The sequence below is a fragment of the Bos taurus genome, chromosome 18, assembly GCF_002263795.3.
Source record: "Bos taurus isolate L1 Dominette 01449 registration number 42190680 breed Hereford chromosome 18, ARS-UCD2.0, whole genome shotgun sequence".
NCBI lineage: Eukaryota > Metazoa > Chordata > Mammalia > Artiodactyla > Bovidae > Bos > Bos taurus.
In genome coordinates this window covers 8,954,785-8,970,128 of record NC_037345.1, presented here as the reverse complement: position 1 = coordinate 8,970,128, position 15,344 = coordinate 8,954,785, and the positions used below count along the sequence as shown (strand labels likewise).

At 39.2% G+C, this 15,344-nt stretch overlaps 1 long non-coding RNA gene across 1 annotated transcript; it reads left to right on the top strand.

The window, feature by feature from the left end:
- The first annotated feature begins 3,431 nt into the window (after positions 1–3,431).
- On the top strand, positions 3,432–14,333 carry LOC132342761 (uncharacterized). Its single transcript, XR_009491245.1, has 2 exons — positions 3,432–3,486; positions 14,100–14,333. It is a non-coding gene; the product is annotated as an uncharacterized lncRNA (long non-coding RNA).
- Positions 14,334–15,344: the final 1,011 nt, after the last annotated feature.

Genomic DNA, 15,344 nt, shown 5'->3' with positions numbered 1-15,344 from the left:
CAGCATCAGGGTCTTTTCCAAGGAGTCAGTTCTTCGCATCAGGTGGCCAAAGTAACCAACTCTAGGCTTCCCTGTTTACCAATGCCAGAGAGAAGAAAGTGTCTTTTTTCAAACTAGTTTCATCAAAAGTCCTTGAGTGTCTCTGACTGGACCATAGGGGTCACATGCCTATGCTGGAATCAATCACTGTGGCAAGGGGAATGGAATGACCCTTGGAGCTTCGGTTCATGTCACTTGAGTCAGTGATGCCATCCAACCACCTCATCTTCTGTCGTCCCCTTCTCCTCCTGCCTTCAATCTTTCCCAGCATCAGGGTCTTTTCAAATGAGTCAGTTCTTCACATCAGGTGACCAAAGTATTGGAGTTTCAGCATCAGTCCTTCCAATGAATATTCAGGACTGATTTCCTTTAGGATGGACTGGTTGGATCTCCTGCAGTCCAAGGGACTCTCAAGAGTCTTCTCCAACACCACAGTTCAAAAGCATCAATTCTTCGCCACTTAGCTTTCTTTATAGTCCTGGTGAATTCATTCCCAGGAGGATGAATAGAAGTTAGAACAGGAGTGGGTTTCCAAAGGAAACTGAAATTACTAACCTGCTACACCAGGTGACTATTCCTAAGAAACAGTTAAAATTCTCTGACCCATTCCTCAAGTCATTTTTACAATAGGAAGTTTTCAAGGAAGAGTTCACACTGATTAAGTGGAATCACAGATATAGGATAGTAAAACTGGGCAGACTGTGTAACCCCCTCATCTTTCAGATGAGAAAACTGAACCTCTGAGAGGGGACGGGACTCATCTGAGGCCACACAGTTGATTAGTGACAAGGACAGTTTAAAAAAAAAGAGAGAAAAATCTCTGGGTACATGGCCCACCGTATTGTTTTCTCAGTTTTTGTTTTTCCCCAATTCAAGTACTTGTGGTTAATACCTGCCTCCATCGTTTCTTTAGAAATGGAGTCTCTCTTGAGATGAACAACAATGACTACAGTTAAATAATGCTTGTATACTCTCTACCAGGGATGAACACCCCATGCTGCTGCTGCTGCTGCTAAGTCACTTCAGTCGTGTCTGACTCTGTGTGACCCCATAGACAGCAGCCCACCAGGCTCCCCCGTCCCTGGGATTCTCCAGGCAAGAACACTGGAGTGGGCTGCCATTTCCTTCTCCAATGATGAAAGTGAAACGTGAAAATGAAGTCGCTCAGTCGTGTCCGACTCTTAGCGACCCCATGGACCGCAGCCCACCAGGCTCCTCCATCTGCCCAGTGTAAAATACTCATAGATTTCACCAAGGACTGTGACAAGGGAAAGATGAGACTTCAGTGAAGTTCTTTGGTTGCTATCAAATTCTCACTGAACAGCAAGATGATCTCCTTTGTGAGCAATATGAGAGGAGCAAAAGGGGATTCTTCAAACTTTTCATTCTTTGCCCACTCTGGCCAGTGGCATCATTAAAGCCTCCTGAAATAGAAAAGGACTTCAGTTTCTTATCCGGCTACGCTTATGATGGGATGGACTCCAGGTAATCTTGGAGTTAAAGCTTATTCACACTTAAATTATATGAATTTCAACAGTTTTCACAGAGACGGAAAAAAAAATCAAGCAGTGTGGATGATTTTGCAGTTTTTCACTGAAAAAATATCTGCTCCGAATTGGCTATGTAAGGAGAGGTATAAATCTGTAAGTAACACCTTTATCCAGAGATCAACCCAAGACAACGCAATCAGATTTAATGCTGGCAGGGAAACTGTCTGGATCAGACTTAAGAAGAAATAAGATGGTTAGTCTCCAGTGGAATTTGGAGGTGATTTTGGCCATGCACGGTGCTCACCTTAAGTGCTGACTCTGGTAACTCCACCTAAGATGCAGTAGCACTATATAAAATGAACAGCACAAGGAAAAGGTCACAAACAGCATAATTAGCTGATAATAAAAATAGCTAACACTTTATAGCACTGTTCTAAGCATTTTTACCTCTATTAATTCATTTAACCCTTAAAAACAACCCTAAGAAGTCAGAAGGCAGAAGTCTTTATAGATGACAGAAATATGACCTGCCCAAGGTCACACAGCTAATAAGTGGCAGAAACCAGGGTATTAAAATATAAATATGTTTCATTCTCCCTACTGCAAGTTAGGTTTCTCTTTGCAAGCTCAGAAAGGTAACTGTGTCTATGTATAACACTGTCTTGAGTGTGTTTTTGTGGGTCAGAGACAAAAACAGGCTTTCCAGTAGAGAAGATAATGTCCTTCCTGACTTTTTTTTTTTTTTTTCCAAAGCTTTGCTTCTCTGAGGGATGTTATGATGCGTTAAACTGTACCAAGAGAAGAAAAGTTGTTTGGACCTTTACAAGTAACTTGAATTGAGGACAGGCGAATATTTATCTGGCCAGATGACAAGGACAAAATCCTTCAGGGCTTTTCACAAAAGCTGGTCCCTGTCTCATAGTCGTCAGTGGCTAGGGTGGTAACCGAACAGTTAGAGCTTTAGCCCTGAGAACCACAGTGAGAACCACTCAAACTTGGCACAGAAGCCTAGGAATTGTGCCTTCAAGTAACATCAGGGCTGGAGCAATAAGCCTGGAAGTGGTAACCTGTGTAGACCAGAGACAAATGGACCTTTCCCTGAAAACTCTGCCCTTACAGGGACATTCTGAGCCTTTGTATGACCCTATAGGGTATAACGTTAGAAGTCAAAGAAGTTCAGATAAGGACAGAGATTGAATTTCCTGCTATTACAGATGAAACATGATTTGGATAGCTAAAAAGAATATGACATTTCTTGCCCCATGGTGTTGAGGAATAAAATGCATCCCTGCTACACAGATAAGGAGCCAATTCTTGAGAGAGGGGACTCGAGTTAACCTTGGCAAGAAAGCAGTGGAAAGAAGGTCCTGGGGAGGTAAAGGAGGTGATGAAACAAATTAGGCCTCCGCATAGATACCATTTCTGAACAAGACAAGATAAGGGAACAAAGGCATATTGTTGGCCGACTAGAGACAGAGGAACAAAGAAGAGACCACTGTGAGTGGCCTCCAGAGAGAGTGATGGGCAGGAAGGGGAGTTGCATGACGGGAGGGAGGGAGGGGGAACCAGGAGGAAAAGTGCTTAAGCGTGAGTAATCAATGCGCTGCTTTAAATCTGCCTGCTTTCATGTATCTATGGCTGATTCATGTCGAGGTTTGACAGAAAACAACAAAATTCTGTAAAGCAATTACCCTTCAATGACAAAATAAATGAATTTTTAAAAATCTGCCTGCTTTGGAAGGCTTTCCCCACCCCCACCACTGGTGGACTGATGATTATAGAAAAGACAGGACCGCAGGTAGGTGGGGAGTTTGGTTTCATGACCCTGTTCAACACCAAAGTGACCTCATCTCTCCAGGAATTACTAAAGAGGGCAAGACTGTCTATGACACATAACTGATGATAATATGTATGATGCATGTGGGGTAGGAGGCCAATAGAAGAATTAGTAGAGAAGGTAAGTGAGGCAGAGCTTGCAAGCCAGGGAGCCAATGGGCTCAGGTGGCCTAGCATCCCAAGGACAGAACCAGGGCCCCTTCTATATGATTTCACCAGGATTCAATAGGAGATAACAGTTGTGATAAAAGAGACGTGCAGAGATTCCAAGCTGAGCCCGTCCTAAAGTTAACAAGTAGGAGAACTAGACTACAGTGAATGGAGGGCGGGAAGGAACAGAGTCTAGACTGCCCATGATATCAATAGAGAAAGAGAAAGAAGGGAGCTGGCCCCCAGAGGCCTCCCAGTGCCCAGAGCTGATGCAGGCTCTACTGGAGACAGTCTTGGACGACAGCACCTCATGCTAAGTGGGCCAAGGTGTGTTTTATCAGGAAAGGTTAGCAGTGATAGTGCATAGTTCTAATGAGCCTGACAGCTCAGGCTTATTCTCAGAGCCCAGAGCCAGAGAGAAGGATGCACAGAGAACTCAAGAAGGCTGCACAGGGTCCACCCAGAGAACTAATCAACATATGTGTGAGGAAGCTTCTCTAAGTGTAGGGAGAGAAACACCCAAAAGGATTAGAACAGCACTCAATATTAAGGGCTCCTCCCAATAGCCTGAATGAAAAGTCTCGTAATTCATGGGGCATTGGTTACATTACTAACAAGGGTCTTGCTTGAGTAGTATGAAAAAATTAATCCTAGACTAAAGGCTGCTATGGCTCCATCTAGCAAAGTTTAAAAACAAGACCCAAATGGATAAAAATTTTTCCTAGAAATTTACTATGTTCTAGAAAAACTCTGAAGAACATTTACCTAGAATTCTTTACTCAGCAACAGTATCTTTCAAAAACAAAGGCCAAATAAACACTTTTTTCAGACGTACAAAATCTAAAATAATTTATAAACAGCAAATCTGTAACACTGGAAATATTAAAGATCCTTTAACCAAGTTCAGTTCAGTTGCTCAGCCGTGTCCAACTCTTTGCGACCCCATGGACTGCAGCATGCCAGGCCTCCCTGTCCATCACCAAATCACAGAGTTTAATCAAACTCATGTCCATTGAGTCAGTGATGCCATCCAACCATCTCATCCTCTGTCGTCCCCTTCTCCTCCGCCTTCCATCTTTCCCAGAATCAGGGTCTTCTCAAATGAGTCAGTTCTTCACATCAGGTGACCAAAGTATTGAAGTTTCAGCTTCAGCATTAGTCCTTCCAATGAATATTCAGGACTGATTTCCTTTAGGATGGACTGGTTGGACCTCCTTGCAGTCCAAGGGACTCTCAAGAGTCTTCTCCAACACCACAGTTCAAAAGCATCAATTCTTCAGCTCTCAGCTTTCTTTATAGTCCAACTCTCACATCCATACATGACTACTGGAAAAATCATAGCCTTGACTAGATGGACATTTGTTGGCAAAGTAATGTCTCTGCTTTTTAATATTCTGTCTGCTGCTGCTAAGTTACTTCAGTCGTGTCCGACTCTGTGCGACCCCATAGACGGCAGCCCACCAGGCTCCCCTGTCCCTGGGATTCTCCAGGCAAGAACACTGGAGTGGGTTGCCATTTCCTTCTCCAATGCATGAAAGTGAAAAGTGAAAGTGAAGTCGCTCAATCGTGTCCAACTCTTAGCAACCCCATGGACTGCAGCCTACCAGGCTCCTCCGCCCATGGGATTCTCCAGGCAAGAGTACTGGAGAGGGGTGCCATTGCCTTCTCTGAATATTCTGTCTAGGTTGGTCATAAATCTTCTTCCAAGGAGTAAGTGTCTTTTAATTTCATGGCTGCAGTCACCATCTGCCGTGAATTTGGAGCCCCCCAAAATAAAGTCTGTCACTGTTTCCACTGTTTCCCCATCTATTTCCCATGAAGTGATGGGACCAGATGCCATGATCTTAGTTTTCTGAATGTTGAGCTTTAAGCCAACTTTTTCACTCTCCTCTTTCACTTTCATCAAGCACAGCTTTAGTTCTTCACTTTCTGCCATAAGGGTGGTGTCATCTGCATATCTGAGATTATTGATATTTCTCCCGGCAATCTTGATTCCAGCTTGTGTTTCTTCCAGTTCAGCGTTTCTCATGATGTACTCTGCATATAAGTTAAATAAACAGGGTGACAATATACATCCTTGACGTACTCCTTTCCCTATTTGGAACCAGTCGGTTGTTCCATGTCCAGTTCTAACTGTTGCTTCCTGACCTGCATACAGATTTCTCAAGAGGCAGGTCAGGTGGTCTGGTATTCCCATCTCTTTAAGAATTTTCAAGAGTTATAAGCATATGTATATAAGATTATAAACTTAAAAAATTATAAACCCTAAAGCCACCACTAAAATAACACAATGAAGAGCTGTAACTAACAAATCAACAAAGGAAAAAAATGAAATCATAAACAATGTTCTGTCTAAGACTTCTCTGGTGGTCCAGTGGTTAAGACTCCACCTGCCAATGCAGGGGACACAGGTCTAATCTCCGGTCTGGGAAGATTCCACATGCTGCAGGGCACCTAAGCCTGTGTGCTCCAGAGCCCAGGAGCCACAACTGTTGAGACCCTGTGCCACAGCTCCTAGGGCCCGTGCACCCAAGAGCCCGTGCTCCACGGCAAGAGAAGCCACCACAGTGAGAAGCCTTCGCACTGCAATTAGAGTAGCCCCTGCTTACCCCAACTAGAGAAAGCCTGCATGGAGAAGTGAAGACACAGTACAGCCCAAGAATAAATGGAATTAAAAAAAAATACCCAATCCAAGAGAAGGTAGAAAAGAGGAAAAGAAACTTTGAATGAGACAGTATAGCAGGATGTTGCCCACATATCAATAATCAAATTAAATGTAATAGCCTAAATTTCCTAACTAAAAATCAAAAATTGTCAACTTGGAAAGAAAAGTAATACCCAATTATATCTGCCTATAAGAAAATAATTTTAAATATAAAGATAAGATTAAAGGTAAGAAGATGAAGCTATATATACCATGCTAATATTAATCAAAATAAAGGTGAGGAAGCTATATTAATAACAGACAATGTTAGATTTCAGAGGAAAATCTACTATTAAACATTGACGCTTAATAGTAATATAGAGGGCAGTTCAAGAGGATATAATAATTCTAAGTATTTACACACCTAAACACAAAGCTTCAAAATACATAAATCCAAAACTGATAGAACCGCAACAGGAAATAGAAAAATTGGTACTTTTGTCAGATTTCAACAATATTCTCTCAATAGTTGGTGAGCCATGCAATCAGAAAATTATTAAGAAGATAGAAGACCTGAATAATACTATCAACAAATTTAACTTAATTGACGTTACTACAACACTCAACAACAGAATACGTTCTTTTCAAGCTCACATAGAATATATACTAAAACATATCATATTATATGTTATAAAACAAGACTCAACATATGTGTAAGGATTTAAGTCATACAAAGTATGTTCTCTGACCAAATATGATTAAAATTACAAACTAATAGTTAAAGATAATCTTCCAAATATTTGGAAAGTAAATAACACACTTCTAAACAACCCATGAGTCAACGAAATCCAAAGAGTCTTCTGAATTCAATGAAAATGAAAACACAATTTATTCAAAATTTGTTGGATGCAAACAGATTGTAAGGAAAATTTATGGTTTGCTTATATTAGAAAATTAAAAAGGTCTCAAATCAATAACTTCAGCTTCCACTAGAAGAAAAAGAGGAGAAAATAAAACCTAAGATAAGCATAAGAAAGGAAATAAACATCAGCATGGAAATCAGTGAATCAGAAGGGAAAAAACACTGAAAAACAATAAAGCAAAAACTTGGTTCCTTTACAAGCTCAGTATCTAACATTGCAAACCTTTATCTGCTAATCAGAAACAAAAGAGAGAAGACACGTATTTCCAGTATTAGAAATAAGACAGGTGATATGACTGATTCTACATACACTCAAAGGATAATAAGCAATATTGTAACAATTTTATGCCGATATATTTGACAACTTAGATAAGACAGATAAATGACTCAAGGACACAAAATTTCAAAGTTTACACAGGGAGGCCTGGAGTGCTGCTGTCCGCGGGGTCGCAGAGTCAGACACGACTGAGCTGAACCGAACTGAGCCTGTGAAACTTAGACTACTTGAATAGCACCGTATCAAATGAAATTGTTGTTAAAAAAAAAAAGAAACTCCCACACAAAGCATACTCCAGGTTCTGGTAGCTTCACGGGAAATTCCTACCAAATATTTAAGGAAGTAATAATACCAATTCTAGAAAAACGCTTTCAGAAAGTTGAAGAGAAGTGAATACTCCTCAACTAATTCTATGAGGCCCATTACTCTGGTTTAAAAAAAAAGAAAGATATGCAAAAACAGGAAACCACAGCCCAGTGTGTCTCATGAATATAGATGAAAACAATCTTACTGAAATGTGATCAAATTGAATCCAATAATGTATAAAAAGGATAATACATCATGACCAGGTGAGGATTGTCCCAGGAAAGGAAGTCTGGCTTAACATTTGAAAATCAAAGTAATTTATGATAATTAGAATATTTTAAAGGAAAAAATATAATCATTACAACTGGTGCAGAAAAAGCATTTAAAAAATTCAACATCCATTTCTGATTTTTTTTTTTTAAAAAGAGGAAATAAAACCTCTAGGCAAACTAAGAATAGAACTCCTCAACCAGATAAAGAACATCTACAAAAATAATATAGCTATCACAATTCTTAATGGTGAAAGACTAAATATTTTACCTCTAAGTTCAGAAATAAGCAAAAATTTCATTTTTTGTTATTTCTATTAAAGATTGTCCTAAAGTTCCAACCAGTGAACTAAGGCAGAAAAAATAAAGACATTCAGGATTAAACAAAGCTACTTTAATCAGCAAGGAACATGATCATCTATTTAAACATAATTAAATAATTTTAAAATGTTTTTCAAAATCCCCTGTAACTCCCCCCAAACATCACTGGAACCACTGTAAAAGTTACAATAATGCAACATTCAAGATCAATATACTTAAAAATTGTATTCATACATACCATCAAGAAGGCAAGTACTCAGAACTTAAAATTTTAAAACAATACTATTTTCAATAGCATCGAAAATTATGAAATACACAGGGAAAATCTGACAAGAGATATGCAGGACATGCACACTGAAAACTACAAAGCAATGCTGAGAAATATCCATGGTCTAAGTAAATGGAGAAATATACACACTTGTGAATCAAAAGACTCAGTATGTAAAGATGCAAACTGTAAAGATGCAAAATCTTCTCTAAGTTATTTGTAGATTCAACCTATTCATAATGAAAATCCAAGCAGACTTTTTTCTGGTTCTAAAATTCATTCAGAAATTCAAAAGACCTAGAATAACCAAGAGAGTTGTGAATGAGAAGAAAAAATATTGGAGGGCTTAACACTACCTGACTGTAAGACAACCTGTAGACAATAATCGAGACAGTTTGCGATCGGTGAGCAAGTAGACAAAGAGATCATTGAAAGAGAACCCAGAAATAGACCTGCACATGTATGGACAATTAATCTTTTACAAGTATTCAAATGTGATTCAGTTGAGAAAGAACAGACTTCTCAACAAATAATCATACAAATATACATATATATATATACACATACATACATCCTAACTCATCCTACAGAGCCAGCATCACTCTATTACCAAACCCAGTCAAAGAAATTACAAGAAAAGAGAAACCAATATCTCTCATGAACATAAATACAAAAGTCCTCAAAGGAACATTAGTAAACCAAATCTAACAATGTAGAAAAAGACATCATGAGCAAGTGAGATTTATCCCAGGTATGCAAGGCTAGTTCATCATCTGAAAATCAATTAACGTAATTCATCACATCAACAGATTAAAAAAATAAAAATCACATAATCATATCAATATGTGAAGAAAAAGCATTTGAAAAAAACCCAACATCTATTCGTGATAAAAACTTGCAGCAAACTAGGAATAGAGGGAAACTTCCTCAACATGATAAAGAATAATGACAAAAATTCTATAGCTAACAACATATTTAATGATGAGAAATTTGAAGCTTTCCTACTAAAATAAGATACAAGGCAAGATGACCTCTCTCATCAGTTTGCAACATTGCTCTGGAAGTTTTATTTAATCTAATAAGGAGACGATTTGGCAGTTTTCTTACAAAACTAAACATTCTACACGATCTAGCAGTTGCATCCTTGCTGCTTACCCAAAGGAGTCAAAAACTTATGTCTACACAAAAGCCTGTACATGGATGTTTATAAGTAAGATGCTTATTCATAATTCACTAATTCCCAAAGCCTGGAGGCAAGTAAAATGTCCCTAGTAGGTGAATAGATAAATAAACTGTGGTACATCCAGCAATGAAATATTATTCAGCACTAGAAAGAAATGAGCTATTAAGCCATGAAAAGATATGGAGAAACTTTAAATACTTATTTAGACACCAACCTGAAAAACTGCATACAGTACGATTCCAACTACATGACATTTTAGAAAAAAACAAACCTGATTAAGTTAACAAGTTGGAGACAGTTAAAAAGATCAGTGGTTGCCAGAGGTTAGAGAGGGCGGGATGAATAAGCAGAGCACAGAGGATTTTTAGGGCAGTAAACCTGCTCTGTGTGATACCATCATGATGGATGGATACATCTCATTGCACATTTGCCCAAACCCACAGAATGTACAGCACCAAGAGTGAGCTTTATGTAAACCATGATTGCATGATTGCTGCTGCTGCTAAGTCACGTCAGTCATGTCTGACTCTGTACGACCCCATAGACAGCAGCCCACGAGCCTCCCATTCCTGGGATGGTGTAATTAGGACATGTTAATATAGGTTTATCAATTATAACAAAAGTACCACTGTTAATGGGGGAGCCTATGCATGTGTGAGGGCAGGGAGTATATGGGAAATCTTTGGCCTTTCCCCTCAGTTTTGCTGGGAACCTAAAACTCTTTAAAAAACAAATTCTTAATTTTAAAAAGAAAGAAAAAACAGGACTAGTATAATCCTTTCTACCATGGTCATAAAGGCACAGGAATGAAACTAGTTCTGATCTAAAGATAGGCCCCAACAGGAGATCTAGGAGTGGGCAGTTGGAGATGCAGTACAGGACAGATGAAAAGCTTGAGTCTGGGGGTAGACAGAAATAGGTTAAAATTCTATCTCTGCCACTAACTAGACCTAAGCAGGTGCCTAGCCTTCCTTGAGTTTCCAGATTCCTCTTCAATGAACAACGGTAGTATACCAGCCTCCTAGGAGGGCTGGGGGGACAAGTGAGATGATGCAGGGAAAGATGGAAAATCAAACTCTGTATACGCACCTACATGGCAGCTTTTGAAAAAAAATAGAAAAACACAGCAAAGGTCTGAACCAGGAGAGGATGCTGAACAGCGATATCTGGTCACTGGAGGCTAAAGTGAAGCCCTAAGGCACTACGTACTTCAGTGAGAACCTTGAAGGGTCTCTGCAAAAACCAGGCTCTCTGCAAAACCTTGAGAGGGTTGACTGGCTTGGTTCTGTTTTCAGGATGAAATTGTAAGAGAAAAAAAGTGTGAAGACTCTTTTTTTTTTTCTTTTTTAATAATCTAGCTAAATGTATTATTCTTCCTAAGTGAGTTGCTAATGGAACCATTCCACTGGCCACAGTATGTACTTAGCAGAACTGTCACAAGTGTTTAGAAACAAGAATATCCCTCTTCTGATGAAGATGTTCTGTCCTTGAAAAGTGGAGCATCTTGGGGTCAAACAGTGATGCTAGGGGACAGAAAGTAATCTGGTCACAGCAAGGGAGAGACAGACAGAAAACTAGACGTATTTGCTTACTTATATAAGGCAGCAGATACAAGTCTGATTTGACCTCTGAAGGTCATGCTCCTCACAACATCCTCTTTTTAGGGGTTGTCTTTCCTGTGGAGTACAGGCTGTCAGGGTATAATTTTCCAAAGTTAAAAACATAAATCTCATGTAAACAGTGAGTACATGTCAAAGTTTTATTTAGCTTATCAATGAACAAACCAACAGGGTGACAAAACTGGATACAGAAATCAATACATATAGGACCTTTCTATATGCTGGATGAAGATTGCTGAATTAGGCAATAAACGCATTGCCACCGGGGTTATTTTTCTACTGCACATAAATCATTTGCATCTCTATCAGACAAAAGCAATTTGTAACTTGCCAATGATTAGTAAATAGTCAAAGGTACATACCCCTACAGCAGAAATCAGCAAATTAAGGCCCACAGGCCAAATCGAGTCTGCCCCATGTTTTTGTAAATAAAGTTTTATTGGAATAGAGTCACATGCATTCATTTATCTATTGTCCGTGGCTTCTTTTAAGCTACAACAGCAGGGTTAAAAACTGTGACAGAGACCGTACAATCTGAAGAATCTAAATTATTTATTATTTGGCTCTTTAAAGAAAAAGTTTACCAATCCCTGCCCTAAAAAAAATCCCAAATAACCCTTAGGTGGGCTTGTTAATCAGTACTCTAGCATGACATTGAAACCATATGCAGGGATCAAATAATTACAATGTGACACTTTAAGTATCTTACGATTTCATTTGTCTTAAAATATCTCAATAAAACTGAAAAAATAAAACTCTACACCAGGAAAAAAAACAAAAATTCAGAATCCTTTGGCTTTGCTGCCAAATATCACCGAGAAAGATAGACTGATAAATCTATCAGATAGATAGATAGAGTTGTTTTGTGGTGCTGTCATTGTTGTTTTTCTTTAACAAGGCTAATTCCCAATAACTATAGCTAAGGAAATGCATGACTTTCTTTCGGAAAAGTTTCGTGTAGACTGCCTCCACTCCTAAGGCAGAATTAACAGAGGGGTTACAAAGATGCTGAGTCAAAGGGCAAAATGTCCTGAGACTCTCCTTTGCCCACCGCTTCATCTTTTTGGCTCATTTTTCCCTTGGTCAGACCATGCCCACGTAACACTGAGACCTGGGTTTGCCCTGTCTCTGATTGGGAGGGCGGCTACTTCCTCAAAGTCCTGGAGGACACTTGGAGTCTCTCCTTGAGAATGCAGGACAAGACAACCACAAGGATATCCATCACAGAGTCCATTCCTGGCAACAAAGCAGAAATTATCTGAATTTTCGGTGACAGAGCTTGCTTAAATAAAAAACGGCTTAAAATCAAGTCACACAATGAATACTCTGCAGTCATTAGAAATTGTGATAATGCTATGTATTTGTCAGTAAAGGAAGACAGCCATTTTATACTGTTGAAAGAACAAAGCTGGTCTCAAACAGCAGACACAGTATGATTTATTGTTCTAAAAGATGAATGTATGAAAAAATATGGAAGCACAAGCATAAACTTAATAATAGCTACTATCACTGGATAGTGAATTTTGATTTTCTTCTTTGCGAGCACCTTAGGTTTTCTTTATCCTAATTGTGCTATTGTAGGTATGAACAACTTGTATAATACACAAAATTAAGGAATATTTTTAAAGGCTTTCCTCGGAGGAGCTGTGTTATATTAGCTGTTTAGAGACAGTAACATGAGTTTGTCCCACAATATATGTATCTATGGTAATATAAACTTTTTGATAACAAGCAGAATAAATGCATGAGTGCTCAGTCGCTTCAGTTGTGTCCAACTTTTTGAGACTCTATGGACTGTAACCCGCCAGGCTCCTCTTTCCATGGGATTCTCCAGGCAAGAATACTGGAGCGGGTTGCCATGACCCTCTCCAGAGGGTTGGAGAAGGCAATGGCACCCCACTCCAGTACTTTTGCCTGGAGAATCCCATGGACGCAGGAGCCTGGTAGGGTGCAGTCTGTGGGGTCGCTAAGAGTCAGACATGACTGAGCAACTTCACTTTCACTTTTCACTTTAATGCATTGGAGAAGGCAATGGCAACCCACTCCAGTACTCTTGCCTGGAGAATCCCATGGACACAGGAGCCTGATGGGCTGCCATCTATAGGGTTCCCAACCCAGGGATGGAACCAGTGACTCCTGCACTGGCAGGTGGGTTCTTTACACTAGCACCACCTGGGAAGAAGCCCTGCAGTATAAATACTTCCCTGGTGGCTCAGATGGTAAAGCATCTGCCTACAATGTGGGAGACCTGGGTTCAATCCCTGGGTCGGGAAGATCTCCTGGAGAAGGAAATGGCAACCCACTCCAGTGTTTTTGCCTGGAAAATCCCATGGACGGAGGAACCTGGTAGCCTACAGTCCATGGGGTCACAAGGAGTCGGACACGACTGAACGACTTCACTCACTCACTCAAATAGTCTAATGCATCCATGACATTATAAACCATTTTATATGAAAAGTAACTTTCTCAAAGATGACAGGCTATTATAGAGGAACCAAAGAGAGAATGAAAGAAAGGTTAGTGGAGTTTATGTGCATGCTATGGCAAATACTGTTGAGTCTAATTAGCTCTCTTTCAGAACATTGTTGATCCAATTAAGATTCTAATCATTTGACACAAATATAAACCAGTACTTCACATGATAGCATGCAGACTAACCCATATGACCTATCTAAAAAATGTGTCATATAAAATGGTGACATTTTAGCAACAACAAATATTAAAATGCAATAACATTCTTCTTCCTTTTCTCCCTTCCCCTCCTTGTTTTTCAAGCGACGTGCTAGACCTCCACCCAGCATCCTGTGTACTGCAATATGCAAGGCGCAGTCAGGGCACAAAGAGCGTGGACATCAACCCCACACCCCCATTCCAATCTGCTTAGATTTGCTGCTACATACAATCTGTTCCTGAGGTCAAGTTATTCTACTGAAATCTGAACAACTATCTTACTAAGAATTTTTTGTTTTTACCAAACAGCAAATATAAGATGACATGACTACCACAAGATACATGTTTAATACATCTCTTCGATTGCATAAATTTTAAATAAGGTAAATTTTAAATACAGTGAATCACTGCCTAGGTTTTAGTGAATGGTACTTCACAATAGGGGGGGAGGGAATGTTTTTTCTCCTCCTTTATCTAGAATAATAGAGGATAAGGACAGAAGTGAGTGTCCATTTTTGTTCTTAATTCTTCCCAGGGCAGAGGACATGTGATCAAAGAAGGGACTGCAGAAAGAGGAAGATGCCTTGTAAATTTTATTAAAGTATGAAATAGTGACACATTTCTCATTTTTCGTATGAGAGCAGCACTGAATGGACAGACAGAACAAAGTAGGCTTGAGCTGGACTAAAGTTCATAGGGATGAATTTTAGCAGATTCTTATATCTTAGGTAAATTTGTAGGGAGATGTATCTAAACCAAGAGGCTGTAGGATTTAGACAGACAAAGGAGAAAGAGCTAAACGCGTACACAATTAAAGGAGGTTTAGATGATTTATATTTTTAAATGCTAGTTGATTTATTCATGTTGCTATGTTAATGCATTTGAAACGAGCAATGACAAGGCAATTGGGAATATGCCTCAAGAATGATTCCACAGTGGAAATTTGCAGCCAGAGAGGCCTTTATTTTTTTTTTGCCAAAGTGACATCAGTCTTTCAATGAATTAATTGCAAATTTCAAGAATTATGAGATTTCCTAAGTTATTTGTATTAGGAAATGAACAGGAAAATGTAATTATTTTTCACCTCAAATAATATTTGAGGTCTGAAAAGAAGCTATGAGCTATGTCATATTTCTTGTATCTTTCTGACAGTTTGTAATTACTTTTAATGCTGCTGTTCTCTAAATTATTAATGCTAATCTGTCATGACAGGGGCTGAAGAGAACCAGTGATTATATGCCTTTTTACTAGCAAGCCTGGCTTTAAATAAATGTCTTAATCACAAGAAAATAGAAGACTAGTTACTTTAAAAGAAATAGACTTGTACTTTCATTGGGATCCTCCCATCCC